We start from the raw sequence: 13,488 nt of genomic DNA on the forward strand, positions 1-13,488 counted from the left end.
GAACTGATTCCCCTGTCTGTACCGCTTCTCATAATGGGGATCGCTCTATGGTGTGTTTGGGCTGCATAAACCACCACTGAAACTCTAGAGGCGGCGTCCACTATGATTTCTCCAGAGGTGGTGGCTCCTGCTGCAGAACCTCCCGAGATGGCGGTGCTCGCTTCAGCTCCTTGCACAGTGGTGGCACCCAGCAATGCACTATCAACCTGTGATGTCATGGTCGAAGGGACCGTTGCTGAACTCCGTATCTGTTCTATCAAGGAGAATGTTCATGAACCCATCCTGTTCCCTAATGCCTCTGTTATGACTGCAAGTGCTGTCTCTGAACTCTCTGTGTTTATTGTAGTTCCTGATGCTACTGCTTCAGAACCTCCAGAGGTGGCGGAATCCACTGCAGAACCTCCAGAGGTGGCAGAGGTGTCCATTTATGAACTCTTTATCTGTCCTGACGAGGTCATGGAGACCATCAGTAAATCCCCTGTCCTACCCATCTCGGCCCTAGAAACCAATCATGAACTCTCAGTCTGTCCTGTCCCGACTAAAGAGGTTAATTCTAAACTCTGTGACTGTCCTGTCCTGGCCAAGGGGGCCTTTCCTGAGCTCTCTGTTTGCCCTGCTATGACCAATAAGGCAGATTCTGAGCTCTCAAATTACCCTGTCATGTCCAAGGAAGCCGTTTCTGAGCTCTTTGCCTGTCCCGTTACGGCTAGGAAGGCCGTTTCTGAACCCTTAGTTTGTCCTGTCACAGTCAAGGAGACTGTCAGTGAACTTCTAGCCTGTCCTGTCACAGCCAGAAAGGCTGCCCCTGAACTCTCGTCCTGTCCTGAACTAACCACGGAGGTCGTCCTTGAACTTGTCTTGTCTCGACCCGGCCGTAAAGGCCATCTGTGAACTCTCTGCCTGTCCTGTCATGGCTAAGAAGGCCATTTCTGAACTCTTATTCTGTCCTGTGTTGACCAAGGAGGTCGTTTCTGAACTCTCTGACTGTCCAGCCATGGTCAAAAGGGCTGGCCCTGAACTCTCTGCTTGCCCTGTTATGGCCATAGATGCCGTTTCTGAACTGTCTGCAAGTCCTGTTACGGCCACTGAGGCCATTGTTAACCTCACTGTGCTCTATGTTCCAGTTCTGCTTGATCCGCCTTGTTGGTATCAGCTCCTCTGAGGTGGTCTTCAGCTCTGCCTGCTCTTCCCTGGTGGTCTTCGGCTCCACCTGCTCTGCTGTGGTGGTCCATAGCTCTGCTCTGGTGGTCTTCAGCTCCACCCGCTCTGCCGTGGTGGTTCTTAGCTCCGTTCTGGTGGTTTTCAGCTCCGACTGCTCTGCCCTGTCTCACTGCACCACCCTGGTAGTCTCCTTTGCCGCCTCTGCCCTGGCTCTCTGCTCCACTGGTTCCGCCTTGGCTTACTGCTCTGCCCCGGCTCCGCCTTGGCTCTCTGCTTTGCCGGCTCTGCCTCAGTTCCTTGTTCATCCACTTCCACATGGACCTGGCCCTCCAACGCTTCCCCTTTTCCGCCTCTGCTCCACCTCCCTCCTGGACTTAAGTCTATTCTATTTGGAGCGTCTGGAAGCCACTCCTTGACGGGGGGCTCTGTCACGATCTCTAGCTGGAGTGCCGTGGGCACCCCACTCCAGATTCTTGCCACTTCAGGACTCCATTTCCCATAATCCTTTGCACAGACTCATCAATGGCATCACTGGTCTCTCATTTAATTTCATCATCAGTTCACAGCTGTCTCACATTAGAAGGACTTTGAAAGTAGCACACACACTCTTTGTCTTCGCTGGTGATTGAATGTCGTATAGCTCTTCCGTGGTTTCTAAGTTTCTGTGTTTCTAGTTTCTCTGTTTCCTTGCCTTCGTGTTTTGATCCCTGGACTCTTTTCTCGTTTATGATTGTTTTGCTGCCTGCCCTGACCATTGCCTGATTATCTGGATTACTCTTTAGGCTTGCCCCTGCCATCATTGTTTGCTGTTGTTGACCACGCCTGTTTGACCACCACCAATGACACAAATGTCCAAATCCTTTACTTGAGAATGGCGAGTAGCAAGAAATGCTTAGATTTCCAAATACCTGCAGTACTACATGGGTACAAAAGCTTAGAAATCATACAGAATTAGTTTTTTTTTGAGAAAGTAAAAATGCACAAAGTTTCCTGTAAGGGGTAGGTTTAGGTGTAGGGCCATAGAAAATATGGTTTGTACAGTATAAAAACCATTACGCCTATGGAGAGTCCCTACAAGTATAGCTGACCAGACTGTGTGTGTGTGTGTGTGAGTGTGAGAGAGAAAGAGCATTGTGGTAATGTTGTAATTAATTGTATCCAAAACAAAAACAGCTGTTAAAGTAAACATTTTTGATAATAAATGGGAATAAAGAATGTGCTGCATACCTGTAAAAGAAAGCTTCTGTTTACAAGTGTCTCTCCAGTGAAGAAAAATGTGCAAGTTACAGTTCACTGCACCACAGTAAAGTCCTTTTCCAGGTACTTCTCTTCTCATAAATGCACTCAGGCAGCTGTTTTCAGTCTTGCAAGTGCAGCTTGCTTTTAACTGAATGGGGAAAGACAGAAATCACAGAAGCTGCTCGCTAAACTCACATTTCAATTGCAGATTTCAAATCAGCAATACAATTTCTCATGAATGGGACCTTCAAGCTGTATATTTGTTTGGACCATCCATTGTTAATGCAGTTAAAAGCAAAGAGTGTGAGTTTAGAGACCAGGTGGAACTTACTTTACTAGAGCCGCCATATTGGACTGCGCTGCAGTTGAGTAAACGAAACGGTCCTTTTAAAGAACATTACAATGACTATGGCAGCCTGTCGTATATCTGTGTATTTCTGTAAGGCTTGTGAAGCAGGGCACTGCATTTAGGCAGGCCATATCCCTTAGAAAGCATGTGGGGAATGGCTTATATTGGCCTGCAGCAGAGGCATGTTATCCAATAATGACTAACCTGTTGGAATCACCTGGTTCACTGTTTGGATTGAATCCTGTGAGGCTTTATAAATATGTTCTCATCAGATTGACAAATAAAAATTGCTTAAATTCTGAACTCATTGTTCACAATGAAGCCACACTGCAAAAAAAACAAACAAACAAAAAAAAACCTACATTAGCATTGAAAAGTTTGGTGTCAGTATGATTAATTGATTGATTGATTGATTTTTGTAAATTAAAAGTTTTATTCAGCAGGGATATATTAATTTGATCAAACATGACAGTAAAGACATTTATAGTGTTACCAAACATTTCTATTTCAAATAAATGCTGTTCTTTTGAACATTCTATTAATCACAAATACAAAGCACAACAGTTTTCAACACTGATAATAATCAGAAATGTTTCTTGAGCAGCAAATCATCATATTTGAACGATTTCTGGAGGACTATGTGACACTGGAGACTGGAGTAATGATGTTGAAAATACAGCTGCACATCACAGAAATAAATTACATTTTTAACATATATTCACAGGAAACAGCTATTTTGATTTATATTAATATTTTACAATTGTACTATTTTTCTGTGTTTTTTATCAAATAAATGCAGCTTTATTGAGCAAAAGAGACTTTCAAAAACATTTACAAATTTTGGAGACCCCAAAATTGTAAATGGTAGTGTATGTATCTGAATTATTTCCACATATTACAGTGACACAGATGTGAACTGAAAATGTCACATTCAATTTGATGAATCATCCAAGATCAGATCTGTGTCACACATGAGAGGAAAAAACAGATATGACAGTGTTGATGATTATGTTTGCAAGATATTAGCTGAATTTCAGGCTAGCTAACCTAGTGACCGCAATGCTTTTGTAATTATGTAGTTACTGTATACATGTAGGAAATAAATGAACTATGAACAATTCCATTTTGTTTAGAATAGAATTACTTAAATGCACATTCAAATGCGTAACATTTTATTACTTGAATAAAAAAGTTAAAGCTGCAGTAAGTTTTACCTCTTTGTCGCCATCTCTGTTTAAAAACCTGGAATTGCAGCTCTGTGCGGAATTAACTTCCATGCGTGGGGTTGTGCTCCGGCATGGCTCCAGCACAGATGAATGTAATGTTTTGAGGAGTATGTGTGTCAGTCTGTCAGTTACCACACCGGTGTGGATACTGCACTTAGGAATCACAGATTCTTGCCTACGTCCTGGAATATATGACCCAAATAAGAATTTTCAGCCTTCTGAACAAGTAACAAGTCTGCCAGGTTTGTTCTGACCAATTGAGGAAAAAAGCATTTCAATAAATTGCGCTATCAATGGTAATTAAATCTAACGATCGGTTAGCTCATGTCACATCTAACCGTGAAAATTATTATTATTGTTCTACTTTATTCTAAAATTAATCATGTCAACAACATCAGCATTGCGTGACTATGAGTGTAGTGTGTATTAGCGTGTAGATTTCAATTTCTGTACAGTCTAATCTAATTGTCATACTATTCGAATTTCATATTAAGAAATTCTTTTAACCCAAAAAGCAAACTATGCTCCTTTTGAACTGGTTGTCTTTAAAATACAAATCTTGTGTAATCTGTAATCAGAAGCTTTAATTTCATTCTCACATGTTTCATAAACATATGATCCTTTCTGGATTACAATCCGCCATCAAAATGATACATTTCATTATTCTAGCTGCTGTGAGAAAAGGCTAAACGATCCACCACCTGCAGGATCCTCATGTGTGATAGCCTACTAGCCGGAAAAACTTCTTCATCTTTACAGACGTGATGTAATGAAGCAGTGCCAAGCTTGAATTTCCCGTGAAAAACCTACCCGTACCACTCAAATTATAAAACATTATTATAAGATAACGTTGTGAATCGGACAAAAGTAAGGTGATAGTTTTGAACACTGGCTGGTTATGTAATTGCTCAAATATTGATTTTGGATCATTTTTAACCCAAATAAGTTACGGACTGCAGCTTTAACTAAAATAAAATTAAATATAAAATATCTATGTAATAAATAAACAAACAAAAAATAGAGATTTAAAAATAATAAAAAATCAATAGTAAAAAAGTTAAACAAACAAAAATAATAATTCAAACTATTAATAAAAACTAAAATAGTATTTTAGAGATATTAAAATAACACTGTTCTCTACTATCAACATCAACCAACTAACTTACACTATAGTAAATGGTCATTTAGCAAAACTTTTATCCAAAGTGATTTACAGCACACGGTCAATTGCCTTAAAGCAACCTGAGCTTACCTGTGATTGTCATTCCACACTGGTCTTGAAGCAGCAAACTTGACCTGGTACTTGAATTTGTGCTGGGACTCTTTAACACCTGAACAGAACAGAGCTGTCTATGGGCGCTGCCAACCAGCAAGGTCACCTGCCAATCCAATTAACAATAACCCAGCACTCAATGCAAGATGAAATTTGAAAGGAGAATTAAACAAGCATCAATTGTCTTTGGCAAACGGAGATGCCCAGTCATCCAAAATATCCCTCCTCCGCACCGGTACTGCCGTCTATCAAGCATCATGGGGACTCTGGAAATCTTCCAGATAGGATGTCTCCGGTGTATCCTTGGATCTCCTGACATGTTAGTACTGTACACCTTACATAGAGATCCACTAGCAAGCCAGAATTAGGATCATGAGAGCTGCAAATGATGTGTGAGTATGACAGACTCTCTTAATGTAATAAAAGCACACAGACTTAACAAGGACCTTCCTCATGAATGCTGTGTGATTATGATGATGGGATGAGGATAGCAAGGGCTGATTTCACATTTGACAAATGAATAAAAGAACCCAAGGAAATGACTGGATTACGCAGAGAAAATAAAAGAGAGAAGAAAATGTGAATAGAGTGAATTATTTTGTTAATAACATGTAACATGTTTTGTATATGTTTCCACAAAAATATGGAAATATGGTTTTCAACACTGATAATCATAAGGCATGTTTTTTTTTAGCAAATCAGCATATTAGAATGAACACAATAGAGTTTACAGTTTAAAATGATGACATTTCTAATCATAACTTTTATTTCCAAATTACAGTAGATGAATTAGATACACAACTAAACTTTGAAATAGAATTTGTTTCATAATTGATCAAAAAAATATATATCAGCATGTCAGTAAATACTTGAGACTAAACCAGACTGCTTTAAAAACCAGTGGAGACGGAATAGATCTTTTTGTGAGTATATAAATCAATCAGCAATTGATCCTATTTATTTCTATAGCACATTTAAAAACAGCACAGGTTTTTAAAAACAGAAGTGCTTTACAGTCCCAAAACCATGACCATACAGACACAATTAAACATACAATAAAACACAATTTCACAATGAGTCTGAGGACAGTAAAAAGCAACAGAGAGAAGTGTTAAACTGAGATTTAAAGTATATAGATAAAAACATTTACTGTGTTGAGTCCTCTGCGACCCTGCAGAAGATAAAACTGGTGAATATGGATAGATGGATTTTACTAAATTCCACAGGGAATATGTGACGCAGAATATGGAATTACATTGCCACATTATATGAAGGAAATCATAATTTAGGAAATGCAATACATTCCAGATTTGGAGTATGCATGTCTACCAGTATTACTGTGCTGGTGAAGGCAGAGAGAGTGGAGATTACATGTCCTAGAAAAGTAGTAAATTATTCAGTCAGAGGACAGATACATGACAAACGCTAATTCATAGAAGCTGATACTCTGGTTGGTTTAGTGCTGATGGTGTTCAGCTGTCCTGATCCGCCATTAATCTTGTGAACAAGAAGTGTGATTAATTGCATTGAATGTGCACTTATGGTGATCTTCAATCTTAAAAGTATATATTAAATATACACTATATTGCAGATAATATTAAAGAAAAGGCCACACAAGTGTACTTAAAGAGACATGTTCATAATTATGTCTTGTTTACTTTTAATTTTACAGTCATCATATTTCAATAATCTGTTGTGGTTTAGAGAAGTACACTTATTTTGATGTGTTGACTAACATACTAAGCACACATAAAGTACTTGATAATTTTAACTGTAGTGTGTTACATATAATTTGATAGTATATATGTAAAGTTAATATATTTTAAATGTACTCATTTAACAATTACACATGTAACTACAAATATTTAGTTAAACTTTTTTTTTTTTTTTGTTACAATGTTTAAATTTAAGTTAATAATGTGCTTAGTCCTATTTAAGTGTAATGGTGTGTGGCTGTAGAGAAGCACACGACGCAGAAATAATCCAATAAACAGTCTTTAATTCCAATTTAAACTCAATGGACAGGTGAATCACCAGAAACCCGAACAACCACAAACACATCAACTCAAGACAATACAGGACAAAGGAACTCAGGAGAACACAGGGCTTAAATAATAGGAGACCAACGAGATAATTAACCAGACACAGGTGAACAGAATATCATAATCAGGCAATGCAGGAAAACTAGGTCAAGGGAAAAAATCACACGCACAGAATGTGACATGAAGTGGGTCAAAAGGCACACTTAAGTTCAAATTATAATATAATTAATAATATAATTATTATAATATATAATTATTTATAATATAAATTTAAACTATAATACATTTTCATTTAATTCTAAATAACATGCAATTAAGTGAATGTAAACATTATTGATGTGAAGATCGGATCATTTTATTGACTCTTTTGTTCGATCTCTTTGATCAAAATTAACCTATATTTATTTAAGCCATTTCATTTATTTGAGAGGCATTAAATGTTATACTTTCAACAGCCAAAATCCCTGAAGACATCCATCCTATGCACTCTTGATCGTAATTCAAATTAGGAAATCACTAGAATGCAGCCAAAGATAATTTATGAGGAACATAAATGATTATTTTACATCTAAAGTCTTTTGTTCATTTGTCATGTATCATTTATGAATGACCCATCACTAGAAAACATTACTTTCAGTTCCCACTTAAGTATATTCTTTTTAAACTATCTTATCTCTGTAATAAGTCCTCTTTTTAAAAGCATATAAGTGTTCGTCTTGTTCACAAAGGGTTATTATGGCTTCATGGCTTTTGAAGTACAGCATTACTAATCATTGTGTTGAACCTCTGTGAAGCTCACAGCCATGTGCAGCTTGAGATAAATGCCTGGCTCTGTTCCTCAATCGCCTCCATGAAATTTTAAAGACTTTCACGAAGGAACTCATCCGTGTTGACTTGGGCCACGCTGTCCAGTATTTGGCCTACAGCAGGATTGTAAAAAGGGCATCTTTGCTCAGCATTTTCCCTGATGCTAATGGTTGCTCATCACTGATGGAAATCGATAGAGCCAGCTGGCGTGATGGGCAGACCTTGAGAGTATCGGTGGCTTTGGAGGAAACTCTGGATGCGATCGATCTCAGCCTAAGTGAGAGGAGAACATGTGTACAGAGAGAGACACTGTTTCAAAGTCAGCGCTGAGTCAAACACCTATGAACACAATGTACAAAAAATGCATCATCTTGCTTTGTCCTTCAAGTCATTCTTCTGAAAAGAAAAAAGTTGAAGACAAATTAAGTGGCATTACATGGGACTTATTGTGAAAATCACAGCTCTAGACAGGCAGGGTCAAAGCGTTGGGAGTATTTCAATGACAATGTAATTTATGTGATATTACAGCTGAGCTTATGAACCGGAAAGTATTTATCATTAAGTATTATGTACTAATACACAATGTACAATGCTTATCACTGAAAAATATGGTAAGTAACATCTTAATTAAATGGTTTCATTCAAATTAATAGTATTATTTAGCATCGCTGAATTAACCCCAATACAATAATTTATACAAACAAAACTAACTTTTATGGGTTAAATCAGGTTAAAATGTCTCTTTAATGTAATAATTGCAGGTTACAATGAATTCATATGATTGTAAGTCATATGAAAACATTTGATTTTTCAGAAAAAATAATAAAACACATAAAATGGCACCCCAACCTCACCCCTAAATGCATTATACACACTGCATTATGCCATGATTTGTAAAACTGTAAGCCTGTCATTTATATGCATACTGAAGGAATTTGTCTGCCCTGCACTTTCTGTCCAACCTGTTATACTGTGCATTTCCTCCTGTAGAAATAATGGTTTGAAATTTCTGACATCATATTTAAAGAAGTGACATCATCAGGGTTCCTTGTGACATCACCTCAGCCCTGTAGATCAAATGTGACAAACAGCTTTATTTTTCTACTTGTGTCAGTGAGCGATAGATTTACAAGAGCGGCCTGGAATGTATCAACAGGTCAACAGGACCGATATTCAGCGTCAATATCATTAAAGGTTTCTTAACAGGACACTGAGCCTCAGAATGAAGTTGTGCAGTCTTTATTTCCTGTGTATCTTCCATAACAGAGAGAAATATCATGTAAGTCCCTGACCTCTGTTATATCCGTCTTGAGTTTGTGTCTCTATTACCTGCAGTGTATCTCATGTCTCTGCTCATGTTGGCGTGTCTGTCCTGGGCAGTGGCCATGAGCGGCTGATTGATTGCTCACTTAAGGCCTGAACCCTCTAACCCGGGCAGAAACTGGTCACAGATCAGCGGTCTGCTGCATTTCACTGGAACAAAGTGTATCTTTTCACTTATAGATCATTTACTTATTCATTCCTCATATTGACAATGTCTAAGCTGTTACTATACGTCCCTTTGTTTTATAAAAAGCAAGACTTTTAGTGAAATCTGCTAGACTTTAAGGTGGCATATAATATATTTACTAAAATTACGACGGAGAGGAGTTTGAAAATTAGGTTGAAAAGTTTTGGTCTTTTAGGTCATTTTTGAACAAACCTATTGCTGCCAACAACAGCAAAAGCATTTGTTAGCATCATTGTCACCGACAAAACATTAATACTGTTGTTATTTATCACTTCATTGTTTACATATCACAAATGCTTTGTTTAAAAGAGTATTTAAGATCACTGACATTTGGCTCACTATTAAGGTTTTTTATTAAGGTTTCATTTCTTATTATCTGTGAATTGAAAAATGGGAACAATACATTTTGTATTCACAAATTATAACAAATAATATGTACAAATAATATCACAAATAATTTTGTATTTCACAAACTGCAACTACAACCTTTAAGCTTTCAGATGTTATTTTATGTTTCTGCTTTTGGAAATGACTCTCTCTTAATTATTCTTATTATTTTGCATTTAAGGCTCATTTTGAGCACAAAGAATGTATTTTCTGGTAGTTGTTGTTATTTTATATATACTGTGTGTGTGTGTATATATATATATACACTCACCTAAAGGATTATTAGGAACACCTGTTCAATTTCTCATTAATGCAATTATCTAATCAACCAATCACATGGCAGTTGCTTCAATGCATTTAGGGGTGTGGTCCTGGTCAAGACAATCTCCTGAACTCCAAACTGAATGTCAGAATGGGAAAGAAAGGTGATTTAAGCAATTTTGAGCGTGGCATGGTTGTTGGTGCCAGACGGGCCGGTCTGAGTATTTCACAATCTGCTCAGTTACTGGGATTTTCACGCACAACCATTTCTAGGGTTTACAAAGAATGGTGTGAAAAGGGAAAAACATCCAGCATGCGGCAGTCCTGTGGGCGAAAATGCCTTGTTGATGCTAGAGGTCAGAGGAGAATGGGCCGACTGATTCAAGCTGATAGAAGAGCAACTTTGACTGAAATAACCACTCGTTACAACCGAGGTATGCAGCAAAGCATTTGTGAAGCCACAACACGCACAACCTTGAGGCGGATGGGCTACAACAGCAGAAGACCCCACCGGGTACCACTCATCTCCACTACAAATAGGAAAAAGAGGCTACAATTTGCACGAGCTCACCAAAATTGGACGGTTGAAGACTGGAAAAATGTTGCCTGGTCTGATGAGTCTCGATTTCTGTTGAGACATTCAGATGGTAGAGTCAGAATTTGGCGTAAACAGAATGAGAACATGGATCCATCATGCCTTGTTACCACTGTGCAGGCTGGTGGTGGTGGTGTAATGGTGTGGGGGATGTTTTCTTGGCACACTTTAGGCCCCTTAGTGCCAATTGGGCATCGTTTAAATGCCACGGCCTACCTGAGCATTGTTTCTGACCATGTCCATCCCTTTATGACCACCATGTACCCATCCTCTGATGGCTACTTCCAGCAGGATAATGCACCATGTCACAAAGCTCGAATCATTTCAAATTGGTTTCTTGAACATGACAATGAGTTCACTGTATTAAAATGGCCCCCACAGTCACCAGATCTCAACCCAATAGAGCATCTTTGGGATGTGGTGGAACGGGAGCTTCGTGCCCTGGATGTGCATCCCACAAATCTCCATCAACTGCAAGATGCTATCCTATCAATATGGGCCAACATTTCTAAAGAATGCTTTCGGCACCTTGTTGAATCAATGCCACGTAGAATTAAGGCAGTTCTGAAGGCGAAAGGGAGTCAAACACAGTATTAGTATGGTGTTCCTAATAATCCTTTAGGTGAGTGTACATATATACATTCAGTTTCTTAACACAAGTTTCATTACGTAACTAGACAACATTAGTTACATGAACTAACAATGAAAAATTTGTTAGTTAATGGTAATTAATGCATTTAAGTAATCTTTCATTTGAAAGCCATGTTTCTAGCATCTGTAAAACTGCATTTTTTCATCTCAAAAACATATCTATGCTCTCAACATCAAATGCTGAAATGCTAATTCATGCGTTTATGACCTCAAGGTTAGACTATTGTAATGCTTTACTGGGTGGCTGTTCTGCACGCTTGATCAACAAACTACAGTTAGTCCAAAATGAAGCAGCTAGAGTTCTTACTAGAACCAGGAAGTATGACCATATTAGGCTGGTTCTGTCAACACTGCACTGGCTCCCTATCAAACATCGTATAGATTTTTAAATCTTGTTAATTACTTATAAAGCCCTGAATGGCTTAGCTCCTCAGTACCCGAGTGAGCTCTTATCACATTATAGTCCTCCATGTCCGCTGCGTTCTCAAAACTCTGGCCGTTTGATAATACCTAGAATATCAAAATCGACTGCAGGCGGCAGATCCTTTTAGCACCCAAACTCTGGAACAATCTACCTGACACTGTTCGGGAGGCAGACACACTCTGTCAGTTTAAATCTAGATTAAAGACGGGGTGTTGATGGCGCAATGGATAAGACACATGCCTTTGGTGTGAGAGACCCGGGTTCGAACCCACTGTGAGACACCAATGTGTCCCTGAGCAAGACACTTAACCCCTAGTTGCTCCAGAGGCATGCGACCTCTGACATATATAGCAATTGTAAGTCGCTTTGGATAAAAGCGTCAGCTAAATGAATAAATGTAAATGTAAAGACACATTTTTTAACCTGGCTTACACATAACACACTATTGCACTTCTATTATTCAAATCCATTAAAGGATTGTTAGGTTGCATTAATTAGATCAACTGGAACCGGGAACACTCCCCATAACACACAATGTACTCATTACATCGTAAGAAGAATGGCATCTACGATAATATTTGTCTGTTTGTTTCTTATTCTGTTTCTCAGTCCGTGTCTGGATCAGATGGTGGATCGGCACCGGGAGATGATGTCTCCCTGATCGTTGGCGGCGCCCGGGACACCTGGATGAGCCCTGGGACATATCCCCAGTGAAGACCTCGACTTAAATACAACAAAAATAAAAAGAAAAGAAAATAACAAAAAATATAATAAAATACCTAACTACATAATACTATTATTGTTAGAAATTGCAACAATATAAAATAGAAATATAATACATTTATACATTTAAAATCTTAATTAAAACAATAATACACAAATATGAAAAATTTATAAATACATTTTAAAATAATAAACAGTATAATATATAATTATATATAAATATATATATATATATATATATATATATATATATATATATACACACATACACAACAGAAGTATTTTAAATGAATTAAACTATAAATTAAAATTATAATAAACAAACAAATATATATTATAAAAATAGACAGAGAAACAATAAATGAATTAAACTCTACATTTCAATTATAGCAAATGAATAAATCATATAAATGAAAAACTTCAAATAATGAATAAAACACAAATATAACAAATACATTAAATTATAAATTAAAATGCCCCATCGGGACAAGACCACGGGAATCAGTTAAGCCCTTTACGCAATCTGACATGGCTGGGGTTGGAATTGAACTGCGGGTTTCGTCTGGCCAGAGGAGAACTTGCCCCCCCGACTGAGTCTGGTTTCTCCCAAGTTTTTTTTTTTCTCCATTCTGTCACAGAGGGAGTTTTGGTTCGTTACCACTGTCACCTCTGGCTTGCTCAGTTGGGGACACTTAATTTCTAGTGATTATCATCAATTTGATTTCACAGATACTATTTAAACTAAACTGAGCTAGACAATGACATCACTGAATTCAATAATGAAATGCCTTTAACTGAAAATTGAGTGTTTAATCTTATTATACATTACTGACACTCTAT

This window comes from Barbus barbus, assembly GCF_936440315.1.
Source record: "Barbus barbus genome assembly, chromosome: 30".
NCBI lineage: Eukaryota > Metazoa > Chordata > Actinopteri > Cypriniformes > Cyprinidae > Barbus > Barbus barbus.